This window comes from Erinaceus europaeus, chromosome 18 (genome assembly GCF_950295315.1).
Source record: "Erinaceus europaeus chromosome 18, mEriEur2.1, whole genome shotgun sequence".
Classification (NCBI taxonomy): domain Eukaryota; kingdom Metazoa; phylum Chordata; class Mammalia; order Eulipotyphla; family Erinaceidae; genus Erinaceus; species Erinaceus europaeus.
Genome location: NC_080179.1, coordinates 29,904,450 through 29,921,777, shown reverse-complemented (window position 1 = coordinate 29,921,777; position 17,328 = coordinate 29,904,450). Strand labels below are relative to the sequence as shown.

The following is a 17,328-nucleotide window of genomic DNA, read 5'->3' as shown; positions in this document are numbered from 1 at the left end:
CATTAGTTCTTTCCTGAATCTCTTGTCTGCTTAGGCAATGGATTACTGAGCTGCCTCTGTCCTAATTTAAGCAGAAGGAACAGAGATTTGCAGAGATGACAGTAAAGTGAAATGTTAGCAGTACAGTTGTTGACATTCATACAAGGGTGTGACAAGAGAGCAGGATCTTCCTCTAAGTCGCTTGCACACTGTGTATTAGTCAGGCTTCATCCAAGTGGGCAGTGCTACACCCAAAAGAACTGGTCTCTGGATGAAAAAGCTCCAACAGCAAGAGGCTGTGGGGTAGATCTCTGAGAAGAGATGAAAACTGTGGACATTCTAGTAAATACTAGTAAATGTTTAACAACTGGCTTTCCAAAGGAAAAAAATAGAACTGATTTGTAGTTTTTGCCAATTTCTATAGTGTGAATTCTCCCACCATGGCTGATTTTAAACTACCAATAGATTAACAACCAACTCACAAAGTTTCTGAAAATTTAACAATTGGCCAGTAAGAGTTGGCTTCAGCATACATATGGATAAAGGGATTGAAATAAGTTGAGCTAGATCAGAACTGCTATTCCGAGAACCATATGGCAAGTGCTTCCACCCTTCCCAAGAAAACACGATGCCTTGAAATAAAGTTTTTCTGTACTCTGTGCCCAGTGCTTCAGCACCTGAACCCCAATACAGCAGGGGAGTAGAACCAGTGGAATGAGGATATAACTGGGCAGTAAGAAAGAACAGAGATCTTCTCTAAGCTCCTTTGGTAGGGTTCTTGACTGGCATCTACATGGAAAAATCACAAAAGAAATAGCCATTTTTCCAGGAGGTGAGCATTTATTGAGGCAAAACAGGTACAGAAAAGAGAATTAGTGGCCTAGAGGTAGTGCACCAGGTTAAGAGCACATAATGTGAAGTGCAAGGACTGGCACCAGGATCCTCCTGGTTCAAGCCCCTAGCTTCCCACCTGCAGGGTGGTCACTTCACAAGCAGTAAAACAGGTCTGCAGGTGTCTATCTTTCTCTCCCCCTCTCTGTCCTCTCCTCCTCTCTCAATTTCTCTCTGTCCAATCCAACAACAACAGCAGCAGCAACAACAAGGGCAATAAAAATGGAAAAAAAATGGCTGCTAGGAGCACTGGATTCATAGTACAGGCACCAAGCCCCAGTGATAACCCTGGAGGCAAAAAGAAGGAGGAGGAGGAGAGTCTGGGTGATGCACCTAGTTGAGTACATATATTACGATGCACAAGGACAGGTTCAAGCCCCCAGTCCCCACCTGCAGGGGAAAACTTCACGAATGGTGAAGCAGGGCTACAGGTATCTCTTTCGCCCACTCTATCTCTCCCTCCTGTCCTAATTTCTGGCTGTCTCTGTACAGTAAAAAAGATAATACAAATATTTATTTAAAAAAAAAGAGAGAAGAAAATACACACTTTAGAGAGGTGTGCAAACCAGAGAGACAGAGGTTTGGGGTGGGGTGGGTAGGAAGAGGTGGCATATCTGGTTAAGTGCACACTGCAGTATGCAAGGTGGTTGGAGCCCCGGTCCTCACCTGCAGTGAGGACACTTTAGAACTGTGAAGCAGGTCTGCAGGTGTCTATTTTCCTCTCTCCTCTCTATCTCATACTCCTCTTTCAATTTCACTCTGTCCTACCAAATAAAATAAATAAGTAAATAAATGGAAATAATGGTGAAATAGGGCTACAGGTATCTTTGTCTCTTTCACTTTCTATCTCCTCCTCCATCAATATCATTATGTCTCTATCCAATAATAAAAATAAAAGAGCACAACCAAAGGAAAGGCTTTCTAGTGTCCTTTCTTAGGGACTCTTTGCATAATAGACTCCTAATAAAGAGACAATCTCCAAGTAACTTTTTATTTATTTATTAGACAGAGACAGAGAAACAGAGGGGAGAGGGAGATAGAGAGGAAAAAAGAGAGACACCTGCAGCTCTACTTCACTACTTGTCAAGCTTTCCCCCTGCAAGTGGGAACCCAGATCTTGAAGGAACCAGGGGCTTGAACCTGGGTCTTTGTGTGTGCTTAACCAAGTGTGTTACCTCCTGCCCTCCTTCAAATAACTTTTAAGTGGAGATACTCAAAGAATGGCAAGAACCACATCTTTGGTCCTTTATATGTTTGAGGTCATGACTCAAGCAGCAGCAAAAGGAGACAGGATAGTTGTGAGAAAATGAAATTTTTAAATTTTTTATATTTATTTATTTTCCCTTTTGTTGCCATTATTTTTCATTGTTGTAGTTATTATTGTTATTGATGCCATCATTGTTAGATAAGACAGAGAAAAATGGAGAAAGGAGGGGAAGATAGAGAGGGGGAGAGAAAGATAGATATCTGCAGACCTGCTTCACCGCCTGTGAAGTGAACCCCCTGCAGGTGGGGAGCCGGGGCTCAAACCAGGATTCTTAAGCCAGTCCTTGCGCTTTGTGCCATGTGCACTTAGGCTGCTGCGCTACCGCCGGACTCCCTGAGGAAATGAAATTTTAACTGGGTTCAAATGGAATGGACTAGAAGGGATTCCAAATTAACTGATAATGAGAGTTGTCCTAGCAAAAACCAACTGGGCAACTAGGAAAAAGTTTAATGCTGGAATGCCTGCTAAGTTCACATAGTTTGATAAATTACTTGTATTCATATTAAATTGATTTGAAAAAAATGTGAAGTTTTTTTTTTAATATTTTAAAAAAATTATTAATGAGAAATATAGGTGGAGAGAGAAAGAATGCACCAGACACCACGCTGGTACATGTATTGCCGGGGATTGAACTTGGGACCTCATGCTTGAGAGTCCAAAGCTTATCCACTGTGCCATCTCCTGGACCACTAAAAGACTTTATTAATGAGAAAAATAGAGAGAGAGAGAGAGAGAGAGAGAGAGAGAGAGAGAGAGAGAACCAGACATCACTGGTATATGTGGTGCTGGGGACTGAATTTGGAATCTCATGCTTGAAAGTCTAGTGCTCCCGGACCACCATGAAAAATTTTTCATTGAAACAAACACCATAACTTTATCTTCTACACAGTTTTGTGATTTGACATAAGTGGAGAGGTCAGTTTGAAAACTACTAAATGTCCAGAATCCAAAGTTGAATACCTGAGCTAAAGAAGTGGTAGACAGAAACTGCCTGAAAATTGAGGTGAGACTCAAGAGGCAAAATTACCTGATGTGGCAGCTCCTTTTATATGGTGGACAAGAAACATTGTGTCTAGTAGGGGTAGATAGCATAATGATTATGCAAAAAGACTCTCATGCCTGAGGTTCAAAATCTCAGGTTCAGTCCCTTACACCACCATAAGCTAGAGCTGAGCAGTACTCTAGTAAAGATAAGTAAAGCCAAAAACAGACAAACAAAATAAACAATGTGTCAAGATTGAATTCCATTTTCTACCTTGGAAGGCTAAATCTAGTCTTGTAATTTTGGAACTACAAGTCACTAAAAACTATGATAAATTTGGGAGGCATTATTTCATATATATATATAGAAGTAATAAACAAAGATGAATATGCCTCACAGTGGTAACAATTACTAAGATCCATGTTAATGGAGGAGAGATATCATAGTGGTTACACAGAGAATACTTTCATGCCTGATGTTCCAAAATTCCAAGTTTAAGTCCTAGCACCACAATAAGCCAGAGCTGAACAGTGCTCTGGTAAGTAATCTCCACACAACAACAATCCATGTTAATATCATTTTGCCTGCTTGGAGCTTTATATAAATGGTATCATATTCTGCTTGATTTTCTGGGACCTAATCTGTTCACTTATGTTTCTAAGTCTATTCATGTTCATTTGTGTGTATATTTAGTTCCTTCACAAAATGTCTTTCCTCTCTCTCTCTCTCTCTCTCTCTGTTTTTTATCCTCTTTCTACTGGAAAGAAAATAAAAGGCTAAAGAACTAAGTAGAAAGGGTTCTTATTAGTCCTATCTAATAAGAGCAATTTTGTACATCAAAAAAGATAATAGTAACAGAGCACATTACATGAAATAAAATAGAAAAACTAAGTATATAATTTAATAAGTGAAAAAAAACTGGATATTTAGTAAGGAATGACATGTTTGCAGAGTTTCAAGGTAGAACCCACAAAAAAAATTAATGAAAAATTGAAAGTTGTCACTTTACAACAATGAAACTTGGCAGAGGTCATCTTAATCTACTTAACACCATCAGTAATGTGACAAAGTAAATGGTGAGTCACTTGACTGGCCCAAATAAGAATTTATCCTGGAGATAGCTCATTCTCTTAGGCACACATTTTACTGTGCTCTAAGACCTGGATTCAAGTTCCCAGTCACCATATGGGAACACCTGTAGGGGAGGAGTGTTGTGGTGTTTCCTCTCTCCCTCTCTTTCCCTCTCCTTCCACCTTTCCACTGGAAATGGTGGAGTCATGCAGGTGCAAAGCCCAACTGTAACCCTGATGGCAAGAAGTTATCTGTCATGGTCTGGGAGGTGGCGCATCAGACTCTCAAGCATGAGGTCCTGAGTTCAATCCCCGGCAGCACATGTACCAGGGTGATGCTTGGTTCTTTCTCTCTCCTCCTATGTTTCACATTAATAAATTTAAAAAAAGTTCTCTGCCATCTATCTATCTATCTATCTATCTATCTATCTATCTATCTATCTATCTATCTATCTTCTATAAAAGAAAGCTATATTATCCAGAAAAATAAATTGAGTATAGTGGGGGTGGGGTAAAGGTGGAGACATAGAAATGTTATGTGTTCTGGAAGTTGTTCCTATCTTTTCTCTTGAAATTTTTACCCTGGAAGTGCAGTTGGTATAGTTGCTACCAGGAATTATGGTTTCTAGAAGCATGTATATCTCTTAGTGAGCTGCATCAAACTGAGGAAAGTCCCCATTCCTTTTATTTTTGGGTACACTCATACACACACATATACACCCGCACATCCACATATATACATACATGTTCACTGGTGCACAGACGCATAGATAATTTTCCCACAATACTTAAAAATAGAAATGGATTAAGTTGGAAGTCGGGCAGTAGGGCAGTGGGTTAAGCACAGGTGGCACAAAGCACAAGGACTGGCATAAGGATCCCGGTTCGAGCCCCAGGCTCCCCATCTACAGGGAAGTGGCTTCACAGGTGGTGAAGCAGGTCTGCAGGTGTCTATCTTTCTCTCCCCCTCTCTGTCTTCTCCTCCTCTCTCCATTTCTCCCTGTCCTAGCCAACAACGATGACATCAATAACAACAACAATAAAAAAACAACAAGGGCAACAAAAGGGAATAAATAAATATTAAAAATTAAAAAAAAAGAAATGGATTAAGTTGCTGGCTACCTTTTGTTCACTATAGTGAAAGTAAAATATAACCCTAGCCAATCCTGGAACCGTTTCTGTATGGTAAGTCAACATGTCTGGCAAACTCTCCAAAAGTCTCTCCTTTGAAACTTTGGGTCTCCTCATTCTAGTTCCTGTTCCTCTTTTATTCCCCCACCCCAGCTTTTCCCTTTTCAGGTTTAGGACTAAGGTAATTGTGGGACTATATATTTAGGGGAATAGATGCTTAGGGGGTTTCCTTTTGGAGAGTTTATCGTCATCTGAAGGATCATCAGAAAGAAGAAGCCCTGGTTTTCCCCCACATCTCCTCTCATAATCTATCATGTGGTAAATACATTTTATTAGTAAAAGTTTAATAATGAGCCTTATAGGTAACATGATATATATATTTACCACCAGAGTGGAGCTCAATGTCTACAAAAGAAAACCATTTCTCCAAGAGGCCAATGTTTCCCTCTTAATTCCTTCCTTCCTTCTCCCTTCCTCCCTCCCTCCCTCTCTCCCTCTCTTTCTTTCTTTCTTTCTTTCTTTCTTTCTTTCTTTCTTTCTTTCTTTCTTTCTTTCCTTCTTTCTTTTTTCCCAGAGAGAACACTTCTCACTTCTAGTTTAGGCTGGTGCTGGGATTGAACCTGGGACTTTGGAGCCTCAGGCATGAAAGTCTCTTTGCATAACCATTATGCTATCTACCTTTACCCTAAATTTCCCTTCTTCTTTTCTTTTCTTTTAATAAAGGCAGAGAAAAATTGAGAGAGAAGGGGAGATAGAGAGGGAGAGGAAAAGAGAGACACTTACACCACAGCTTCGCTGACTGTGAAGCTTCCCCCACTGCAGGTGGGGAACAGGCACTTTTTCAGGCCACATCAGACTTGAACGAGGGTAACCAAATAGGATTTTGGAGGTTACCAGGCTCTTGTGTTCTTGCACCTAAGGTGAATCTTATCCTTGATACTGTAGAAAACTTATACATATTAAAGATATAAAAAGGGACAAGGTGGTGGTGCACCTGGTTGAACATATACATTACAGTATGCAAGGACCAAGGTTCAAGCCCCTGGTCCCCATCTGTAGGGGGAAAGCTTTAAAGGCAGTGAAGCAGTGCTACAAGTGTCTTTTTCTCTCCCTCTTTAATTCCCCCTTCCTTCTCAACTTCTTTCTGCCTCTATTCAAAACAAATAATAAAAATATTAAAATAAAAGAAGAGATAAAGAAGAGAACAGGACACTCTCACAGAGTCTGTATTTTCTCTGAGGAAGAAGAGATGAGAGAGGGCTGAGTGGTGGCACACCCAGTTAAGCACACGTATCACCACATCTGGGTTTGAGCCCCTGTTCCCCACTTGCAGGGAGGATGCTTCATGAGTAGTGAAGCAGGTTTGCAGGTATCTATCTTACTTTCTCCCTCTCTACCTCTCCTTCCACTCACAATTTCTTTCTGTCCTATAAGATAATAATAATAAAAATATAGAAAGGAGGCGGAAGGGGTCACTGAAAGCAGTGGATTCATAGTACCAGCACCAAACGCTAGCAATAATCCTGTGGCCAAAACAGATATAGCCATCACATTAAAGGAGAATAATGCTTCCTCTGGACTTTTTTTTCCCTCCCACTCCTTTCTGTTGTAACCAAAGTAAAATATATGAAGTTTGGGAAAATAAGGAAGGATATTGGTTTTTCTCAAATGTTATACAAAAGATCTAGGACTTTGAAGGGCAGTGTTTTTCCTGATGCTTCCTAAACTAGGTGCTGTGGGACAAGTTTTCAGTGCAGGCATAGCAATCAGGATTTGGCACTTAAGAATCAGAATTCTATTTCTCTAGCAAGATAGGAAATAAAGGAGAAGGGCCAACACAGCCTGAACGCTAAACTAGACTTTGTCAACATTTGTTTAGAAGGGGCTGTGCTAATACAGTCAAGCTACAAAGAGGTGATTTGTGAATAGGAAACAGCACCTGAAGTCGGGAGCACCCTGAGTTATTGAACATGAAATCCCCTTTAGATGTTACAACAGTGGCCCTGGAGATGGGTCCTGTCATGCTACAGAAAGCATCCCTTCCACCCTGAACCTGTGCCATCTTGCTCCAGACATTTAAAACATGGCAAGCATAAACAAACCTTTGAACTCCCACGGAGTATTCCCAGGGCAGTAAATTTTATCCCGAGGGGAAATTTTAGTGGGAATTATCGACACCCATTCGAGGCTTATAAAATGACATGAAACACACCAAAAAAGGTGGACCTGCTTAGGTGGATGCAAGATTTCTAATTCACAGAGGGGGCTGCTTTTCTCAAGGTTGCTGTGTACAACTGGAAACACCTGGCGAGGCTCCTTCTCACTTTAGTTTTTTTTTTTTTTTTCCTAAGCTAATACCGATATTAGCTTTCAACATTACTCTGCTCAGATTAACCACTTTAAACAGACAACCCACTGGCTCTCTTCTCTGTTCTTCCAGAAGATGTGGGTGCTGAGTGTTTTTCGTAGTACGTGATATTTGGTCTCACCCTGGAGCCTTGTACTACTTCAAAAGGTTCCTTTGATAAACTGATTTTGGTTTCTTACTTAAACATTGAAGAATCCATCTTATTATCACTTCGAGTTGTTTTTTAAAATGAATTATCTCTCTCTTTTATCACACCCACTGAATTAATTCAGAGAATGTCCTGTTCTTGAAGCTATTAAACAAAATCACCCTGAGTATTAGCTACAGGAAGACTGAAATTTGTAATATGAGGTGATGATTGACAGTTGGCTACTCTGTTTCAGGGTTCTTTGCCTTCGTCCTTTCAGGTTAGAACTACTCAACTGTCAGGTTATCTTTGTAGTATTATTGCATACATGTGTCAGACTAACTCTGAGCAATCAGGTTTAGACTCACAGGTGAAACAGTAAGCCAATTTAAATTAGGTTTAAATTATTTATAATGAATGGAGTGTAAGATTCAACCACAGAGTGACTGAAGTTAATTGGGGTAGCCTGTCATGCACAGCATATTTACTGATATTAAACCAAACACTAGTGTTTCTTCAAGTATAGTTTGAGAAGTGTTGAGTTACACAATGTGGATATCTCAGTTATTCCTACTTGAGGATTCGGCTAAGTGCCGCCTTCTTCAGGATGCTCTACCTGACCTCCATAACAGTTTACCTCTATTGTAACACTTACTCTGAAATGTGATTTTTTAAAAATACCTGTCTCTGTTCTTCAATGGACTGTGACACTAGCCACAAATTTGAATTTGAAAAGTAAATGAATGGGAGTTGGATGGTGGCACAGCTGATGGTTAAGCACACGCACATGGCACAAAGCACAAGGTTAAGAGCCCCAGCTCCCCACCTGCAGAGGAGTCCCTTCACAAGTGGTGAAGCAGGTCTGCAGGTATCTCTCTTTCTCTGCCTCTCTCTGACTTCTCCTCCTCTCTCCATTTCTCTCTGTCCTATCTAACGATGACGAGATCAAAAACTGCAACAATAAAAAGACAACAAGGGCAACAAAAGGGAAAATAAAAAAATTAAAAAAGAAAAGTAAATGAATGACTTCTTGACTGAATGAAGGATGACTGTAGCATCAGTTGTGTGTAATACAGAAAGCAGGGCGATTAGATCATACCAAGTCCCTGGACAATGGTATTAGTTTGGGCTATCTTGCAATGTTGTTGAGCAGACAAAGTTGATATTAGAAATATTATTTTATTTACCAGGCTTATAATTGTATGACTCTTTGAAACTGAAGACTGTGAAAATGTTACAAAGTGCTTTGGAATGGTATTGTTTCCGTTATTTTCATAATAGCATTTGGTTGGCCAATTTCTCTGTCTGTACATACACTGCCAGGCAGGGCAGCTTTCCTTTGTTCTCTAACATCCTGTTTTTTTGGATTTTTCTAACTAGGAATTCACAGTTCCTCATAGTTTATTGCTGCTATTGCTTCATAGTACTATAGCACTATAGATGCTCACTAAGGGAACCTGAACTATGAGTATTTTGATAACCTTTCTTTATGATTATACTTGGTTTAATTTGGACACAGTCCAGGAAAAAAAGCAAAACAAAACAAAAATTCACAGCTGTATTTTTTTTAAATAATGAAAACATAGTCTGTTAAAACTACACTGCTCTTTAATGTTAATTTTTATTATGTTTGATGCATTCCAGGTAGAGTGCAGTTTAAGTATGGAATACAAGCTTTATTTTATTTATAAATTTATCTTATTTAATTACTGGATAGAGAGAAAAAAGTTAAGAGAGAAGGGGGACAAAGAGAAGGAGAAGGAGAAAGAAACACTGCTTCACCACTCACAAAGCTTTTCCTCTGCATGGGGTGATGGACGCTCGAGGCTGGGTCCTTGTACATTATAATGTGCACTCTACCAGATGTACTACCATCCAGCTTCTGGGAAAACAGTAAGTACCTAAATATACCCATCCAAAAAGAGGGGTATACCTGTGTTCATAGCAACATGATTAGTAATAGCTAAAACCTGACAGCACTTTAGGTTCTCAACAACAGAAGAGTGGCTAAGGAAGTTGTGGTATAGGCTGGGGTTTTTGATTGACCTGAAAATGTCCATGCTCAGTGGAGAACAATTATAGAAGACAGAACTCCCACATTCTACACTCCAAAAAGAACGTTGGTGCCTATTCCCAGAGGGGTAGAGAATAGGGGAAGAAAACTAAAGGGCTTTGAAGGCCAATTCACCAGAACAGAAGTGTTTGTCATCAGGAATCTTGTTTTTGTACTATCACAAAAAGGAAAGTGAATCAGGAAAACAACAGAGGATGCCAGGACCTATTTCCCTTATCAGAGAGAAAAAGAAGAACAAAAGGATATAGGAAGTCATAATAGGTGTAGGTGTGGCTTAGAAAGGAAGTGAAGGCAGGGCATGGATGTTTATATAAGCTTGGGTTATGGACATGGTTGTGCCCTCTGCTGAGTCTGTGAGTACGTGGCTCTCAGGCTTTTTCTCTTTCTCTGTCTCATGGCCCATGTGTCCTCCAACATGTGGGTGTTCTTAATTTTCCTGAATAAAGTTTGAAATTTCTGAAAATCATGCTCTCTTCTCAGTTCTTTGTTGGGCTTATGTGTGACATATCTTTAACCATGCAGGGAACAGTTTCAGCCCTTTACTTCCCCCAGTACAGGATGATCTCATTCATGAACAGAAGTTGAGAAAGAAGAACAGAAAGGGGAAACACAAAGAAGAACTTGGACTACGTTTTGTGTATTGCACCAAAGTAAAGGCTTTGGAAGCTGAGGTGGGTGGTGGGTGGGGTGGGTTTCTGCTCCTGGGGTGTGATGGTGGAGGAAGACTTAGACTGGGGGTGAGAATATTTTCCAGAAAACTGAGAAATTTTACACATGTACTAACAACTTTAAACCGTTAATCCCCCCAATATACTATTTTTAAAAATGAGAGGGAAGAATCTACATATTTGGTTGACAAGTGAATAACATAGGTGAATAATATAGAACATTTAAGGAATGCTTTAAAAATTGGTTATTTTAGATTTATTTATTTATTTATAAAAGGAGACATTAACAAAACCGTAGGATAGGAGGGGTACAACTCCACACAATTCCCACTACCAAATCTCTGTATCCCCTCCCACCCCCCCCACCCCCCACCCCCACAAGAGCTTTCCCATTCTTTATCCCTTTGGGAGTATGAACCCTAGGTCACTGTGGGTTGCAGAAGGTGGAAGGTCTGGCTTCTGAAATTGCTTCCCCGCTGAACATGGGCATTGATTGGCTGGTCTATACTCTTAGCCTGCCTCTCTCTTTCCCTAGTAGGGTGGGTCTCTGGGGAAGCAGAGCTCCAGGACATATTGGTGGGGTCATCTGTCCAAGGAAGTCTGGTCATGCTGACATCTGGAACCTGGTAGCTGAAAAGACAGTTAACATACAAAGCCAAACAAATTGTTGAATAATTATGGACCTGAAGGCTAGAATAGTGCAGATGAAGTGTTGGGGGGGGTACTCACTGCAGATTATTGTGTACTTTTGCTTTCAGGTATATATTTTGCCCTAGTTTATGGATATGTGTGAACATATACTCTATCTCACGGGACCTGGTCTATATCTAGGTTTTGGGATTTTGTTAGGAAGTGAACCACCTGGAATGGAATTAGAGAATACTATGAAAGGAAAGTTCTCACCCAAGTAATGAAGCTGAAGGGTTGTCATTCCACACCTGAAGTCTCTGGATACAGTCTGAAGTGAAGCATGCTGAGGTGGCACTTGTTGAGTTGATTAGGTTGGGATTGGTGGATGCAATATTATTTGGTATGAATTGAGAGAAACATGCAGGAAAGTACATCCCACCTTAAGTTTACAGTACTGGGGGAAATATAGACTCTATAGTGGAACTGTGAGCTTCCTGCTGTCTTAGGGTTCAAGAAGACAATGGATAGTTATTGTTATCATCATATTATTTGGTAATTGGGTTAACTTTGAAAAATCCTTTTGTTAGGATTTGCTGTATAATACCCAACATCTTGTATATAGCTGTGCCACTGGTTGCTTCTGTTCCACCTGGTCTAGGCTTTTGAGAGAGTCAATATATCAAAGACTCAGCCTATGTATTAAAAAGACTCAGTCTGTGCTTTAAAAAGTTTGTGACATACAATCCATTTCACCCCTTCATATTAATTAAATAGTGATCTATATGACTACAAATTAATAGGAGTGTACATAAACATCATTCCCACCACCAAAAGACTGTGGCCCATTCCACCCATTCACACACATACCCCCAACCCCCGCTGCCACCCTGGGAAGCTGAATGTCTACCCTCACCCTCACCCTAGGGTTTTTACTTTGGTGCCCTACTCCAGATTAAGTCAAATCCTGCTTTTTAATTTCCCTTTCTGTTCTTCTTTCTCAACTTCTGTTGATGAGTGGGATCATCCCATACTCATCTTTATCTTTCTGACTTAGCTCACTTAACATAATTCCTTCTAGCTCTGTCCAAGATGGGTCAGAGAAGGTGGGTTCATTGTTCTTAATAGCTGCATAGTATTCCATTGTGTATATATACCACAGCTTTCTCAGCCACTCATCTGCAGTTGGGCACCTGGGTTGCTTCCAGGTTTTAGCTATTATGAATTGTGCTGCTATGAACATAGGAGTACACACCTCTTTTTGGTTGGGTGTTATGGAGTTCTTGTGGTATATCCCCAAGAGAAGAATTACTGGGTCATATGGAAGGTCCATGTCTAGCTTTGTGAGAGTTCTCCAGACAGCTCTCCACAGAGGCTGGACCAATTTACATTCCCACCAGCAGAGCCGAAGGGTTCCTCTGTTCCCACAGCTTCTTCAGCGTTTGTTGCTGCTGTCCTTTTTAATGTATGTCATTCTCACAGGAGTGAGATGGTATCTCAATGTTGTCTTTATTTGCATTTCTCTGACAGTGACCTGGAACAATTTTTCATATGTTTGTTAGCCTTTTGGATCTCCTCTGAAATGAATGTTTTGTTCATATCCTCTGCCCAATTTTAGATCTTTCAATACAGGTATTATTTAAGTTAATGTTTAAATGGCTTTGGAATGATAAACACACTAACATATAACCAACAGGAACATTTTGGAGGGAAGGTATCTTCAGTTAGGATCAATTCCCTGATGACTAACAAGAATATATATATGATTTCAAGGAATAAATTTGATATAATCAGGTATATATGTTATCTATATATATAGATAGATAATCAGATATATATATATAGATAATCATATATATATATATATATATATGATTGCATGGAATAAATTTGATATGGTAAAAATCCCATTTACTTCAAGAAGATTCTAATCTATTTCAACATAATTCATAACATTAAATTGTATAAATGATGTATTTGCTTTTTAAAATTTTTTAATTTTTAATTTATTTATTGGCTAGAGACAGAAATAAAGAGGGAAGGGAGGAATAAAGAGGTTGAGAGACTGAGAGACACCTGCAACACTGCTTCACCACTTGCAAAGCTTTCCTCCTGCAGGCGGGGACTGGGGGATGGAACCTAGGTTCTTGAGCACTGTAATATGTGTGCTCAACCAGGTTCACCACCACCCAGCCCCAAATGATATATTTTTTCCAGTGTTTTGGTTCCCTATTTTGCAAATAAAAATCATATGTATAAACACACATACATACACACACACGTAAGGAAGAGAGAGAGGGAGGGAGAGAAATAGTGAGAGAGAGAGAGAGAGAGAAGAGGGAGAAAGAGACCACAACACTAAAGCTTCCTTCAATTCAGTGGGCAGTGGGGGCCTGGTTCTCTCAGATCTAGGTTGAGTACATGGCAAAGTAGGATAATATCCAATGGAGCTACTTTCTTAGCTCTCTGTATTTTATTTTTACCTTTGTTTTCTAGAATGGAATGGCATATTAAATTGCTTTAAATTGAATATTTTAAATTCCAAAAGAGATATGACCTCCCCTCCCCCCAATAACACTTAAATGAACAGGTAGAAGATAGTCATCAACCTCCAACAGTTGTTTAAGTCAGATGGAAGGGAGGTGCAAAAGGAGAGGCTTGGGATTTAGCCACTAAACTGTTGTAGTGGTTGCAGTCCAGAGTAACACTAGAGAGGACTCTGGTGTCTGAGAGTCTAGATGATGGGTCAGTCAATGATTGCAGAACAGAAAGAGAACAAGAGCAGGTTGTGTGTTATGTAACTTGTGTCTATAAATAATGTAGTTACTTCGTCTGTGTAGCAAACAACCCCAAAAAAGCAGTATACAAAATCTTGAATTACGTACATGGATTGTTTGGGCAGGACACAGTGAGCACAGCTGGCTTCTTTGCAGTCTGAGGTCCCTTCCAGAAGACAAGCATCTGGGAGTGGCAGGCTTGAATGATTTGAATACTTGCTTACTCACACATCTGGTGGTTGATGTGACTGTGGACTAAGAGATTTTCTAGTGCTGAAATAGCTACATGTGAATTCTCCAAGTAGCTTGGACTTCCTTTCAACATGGTAGCTGGTTTTCAGAAGCACATGTGTTCAACAGAGTTGGTTCTCTAGCTTGTGACTTGTGCAGGCACACAAAACTCCACATTTAAAAGAACCCTTTGCTAGATTTAGTACTTCCTTGTCATTGCCTTCAAATTCTTGGTTTTTAATAAGGGGCTGTTTGTTTTGTAGCACTGAAACCTTCACATATACTCTTGGGTCAGTTTAGATTTTCCCACTCTTGGGTTAATTTTTCATTCTTTCTCTGAGAGAGATGGGAGAAAGATTAAGACAGTGAGAGACACCACAGCATCACTCCATGGTCCATGGACTCTTCTGCTTCCATGTTGGCATGCTGCCATGTGGTTCGGGGATTTGAATCCAAGGCTTCTGTTTGGTGGGTTACACGCCCTATTAGTTAAGCTACCTCTTGGTCCCCAAGGGGCTGCTTGATTTTATTTTTCTCTGGATTCTATAGATTATGTAGCAGGTTCAGGCTAAGAGACAAAGAAGGAGAGGAAGGGAGGGGAAATAGGAAGGGGAAGAAACTATTCATAAGATAGATATCCTTTTTTTTTTTTTTTTTTTACCTTGTCTAGGAGAGTTACTGTACCACTTCTTACTACACTGTAAGTTGAAAAATAGTGATTGAAATGTTCCATATTTGAAGGGAGAAGAATAGATTCCACTTCTTGATGGAAAGATGTCAAGGTTCTGGGAGAGTATGTGAGAACATAAATATTGCTATGGCCATTTTTGGAAAATACAATCTGCTACAAATGCTCTGCATATATTTTTGCAGGGGCTAATTACTGTGTAGAGTTTTTATTTTGGATTATCTTGTGTAATACTGAGTTAAAATTAAAGTTAGACATGGAGATACCAAGATAGACTTGATTTGATATTCCATAGCAAAATCGCAATATGCAAAATTTCCATTCCATGAGTTGAGCCCTTTCAATCACATTTATATGGAAAGATCTGATGTAGACAAGAATTTTTGAAATAATTTCCCTTGGAAAGAAGGGCTTCATCCTAGGAAATAGTGTGGTTAATCATAGGAGTCACATGCAGACTTGATCACAGTTGTGAAGAAATGTAGCCATAACCAAATCTTTTCAGAAGCTATGGAAAGAAATCTATTCTAGTAGGTTCAGGGAAAAGTTGGTTCTCTTAATCAAAAGGGGAAGGGAGATTTGGGGGAGCTGCTTTTTCCATGTATTTGGAGAAAGCAACTGAAAATATGTGGATTCAGATGTAGTGGAGAGCTGACACCTACAACGAAATAATTTCTGTGCATTAGATATGGGGATCTCCTGTGTGGGTCAATGCAAGTCTATTATTGGTTTTATCAACAGGATCCCAGAGGGCTCAAGGACCAGAAACTGGAAATTTGAGTAAAAATCAGAGTATTAAGGACTTCATCTCAACTGGGTTGATTTACCACTTTGGTTTGTGCATGACTGGCTTCCTTCTTCTTCTAGCGTTTGCCCTTCTTCCGTAGCCAGTCAACAGCGTCAGGTTGAAAGCTGTCAGGAGCTGCTTGTTGCTGGCTTTGAAAGTGACTGGGATCCATGTGGATTTAGTCGGCTAGGAAGGATCGTCAGTTTCCCCAATGAATGGGTACTCACGGGATGCACCACGAGAAGGTCGATCCAATTCCAGCGTTAATAGAAGACCATTCTCTGACATACTGGGATGGCTTGTCACCCCACTCTTCTTGAAAATCCCAAATCAGGGGACCAGGCAGTAGCACACCTGGTTGAGTAGACATGTTACAATGAGCAAAGACCTGGATTGATCTACTAGTTTCCAGTTCTTTCAGGAGTAGTGTTCCAAATGTGTTGCTGTACATTCTGTGTGGCCATAGGAAGAAGGAATTTTGGAGTCTCAGAAGCCACAATCTTTGTCACCCTCCTCCTGCTATTAGTGAAATAAATAAACATTGTTTTGTTTGTTTTGAGTATGTTCAATTTTTTAGCAAGGATCTAAATAAACAAAATATTAATATAAAATTTTAATTATAATATTTAAGAAGGCAATGAGTTCCCAATGCCATAAAATGTGAGACCTACTGATTTTTATTGCTTACAAGAAGACTGAGAGGTTGGGCACATGCAAAATAATTGGTTGAAGTTTCCTAAAATAAACTTTCTAGTTTATTAACTGGACATGTCATATCACGCAGGGAATACATATAGAAAAAAAAAATCACAGTGGTCCTAGAGGTGGTGTAGTGGATAAAGCACTGGACTTTTAAGCACGAGGTCCTGAGTTCAGTCCCTGGGAGTACATGCACTAGATTGATGTCTGGTTCTCTCTTTCCTTCTATCTTTCCCATAAATAAATAAAATCTTTAAAAGAAAGAAAGAAAACTATCACACTTAAAAGAAGAAGAAAAAATCACAAAGATACTCTCTGAGCTATAAAAGGGTTCCTGGCATCACTGAATTTTATTTAATAATTAAATGCTATGAGAATCTGAACAATAAATTCATTAATATAAGAAAATAGTATTATTTGCAATCTCCGTGAAGCCCATTTTTATAAAGGTTTAGAAGGTGTTTTTTTTCCTGATTATGAAGGCAATACATGCTCACTGTAGAAATATAGAAAATATTGAAAAGTGTTAAGAAAATATGAATTAGTTATAATTCTGTCTCCCAGAGAGAATGAGTTAGCACATAATCTATTTCTTTAAGTCTTTATTTTCCTTAAACAAAAATTCTAGTGTTACATATACATTTTATACCTACTGTATTTATGTTTTTTTTTTTTTCCTCCTCCAGGGTTATTGCTGGGCTCGGTGCCTGCACCATGAATCCACCGCTCCTGGAGGCCATATTTTTCCCCCTTTTTGTTGCCCTTGTTGTAGCTTCGTTGTGGTTATTATTATTGCCCTTGTTGATGCAATTCGTTGTTGGATAGGACAGAGAGAAATGGAGAGAGGAGGGGAAGACAGAGAAGGGGAGAGAAAGATAGACACCTGCAGACCTCCTTCACCGCCTGTGAAGGGACTCCCCTGCAGGTGGGGAGCCGGGCTCGAACCGGGATCCTTACGCCGG

The 17,328-nt window shown here is 39.7% G+C and overlaps 1 long non-coding RNA gene across 1 annotated transcript in view; it reads left to right on the top strand.

Moving 5' to 3' along the window:
* The window catches only part of LOC132534257 (uncharacterized), a 54,755-nt gene extending 39,020 nt beyond the window's left edge, over positions 1-15,735 (top strand). The window contains exon 5 of the long non-coding RNA XR_009545953.1: positions 15,622-15,735. This is a non-coding gene — a long non-coding RNA (uncharacterized LOC132534257). The remainder of the gene's footprint in view (positions 1-15,621) is intronic.
* The last annotated feature ends 1,593 nt before the right edge of the window (positions 15,736-17,328 follow it).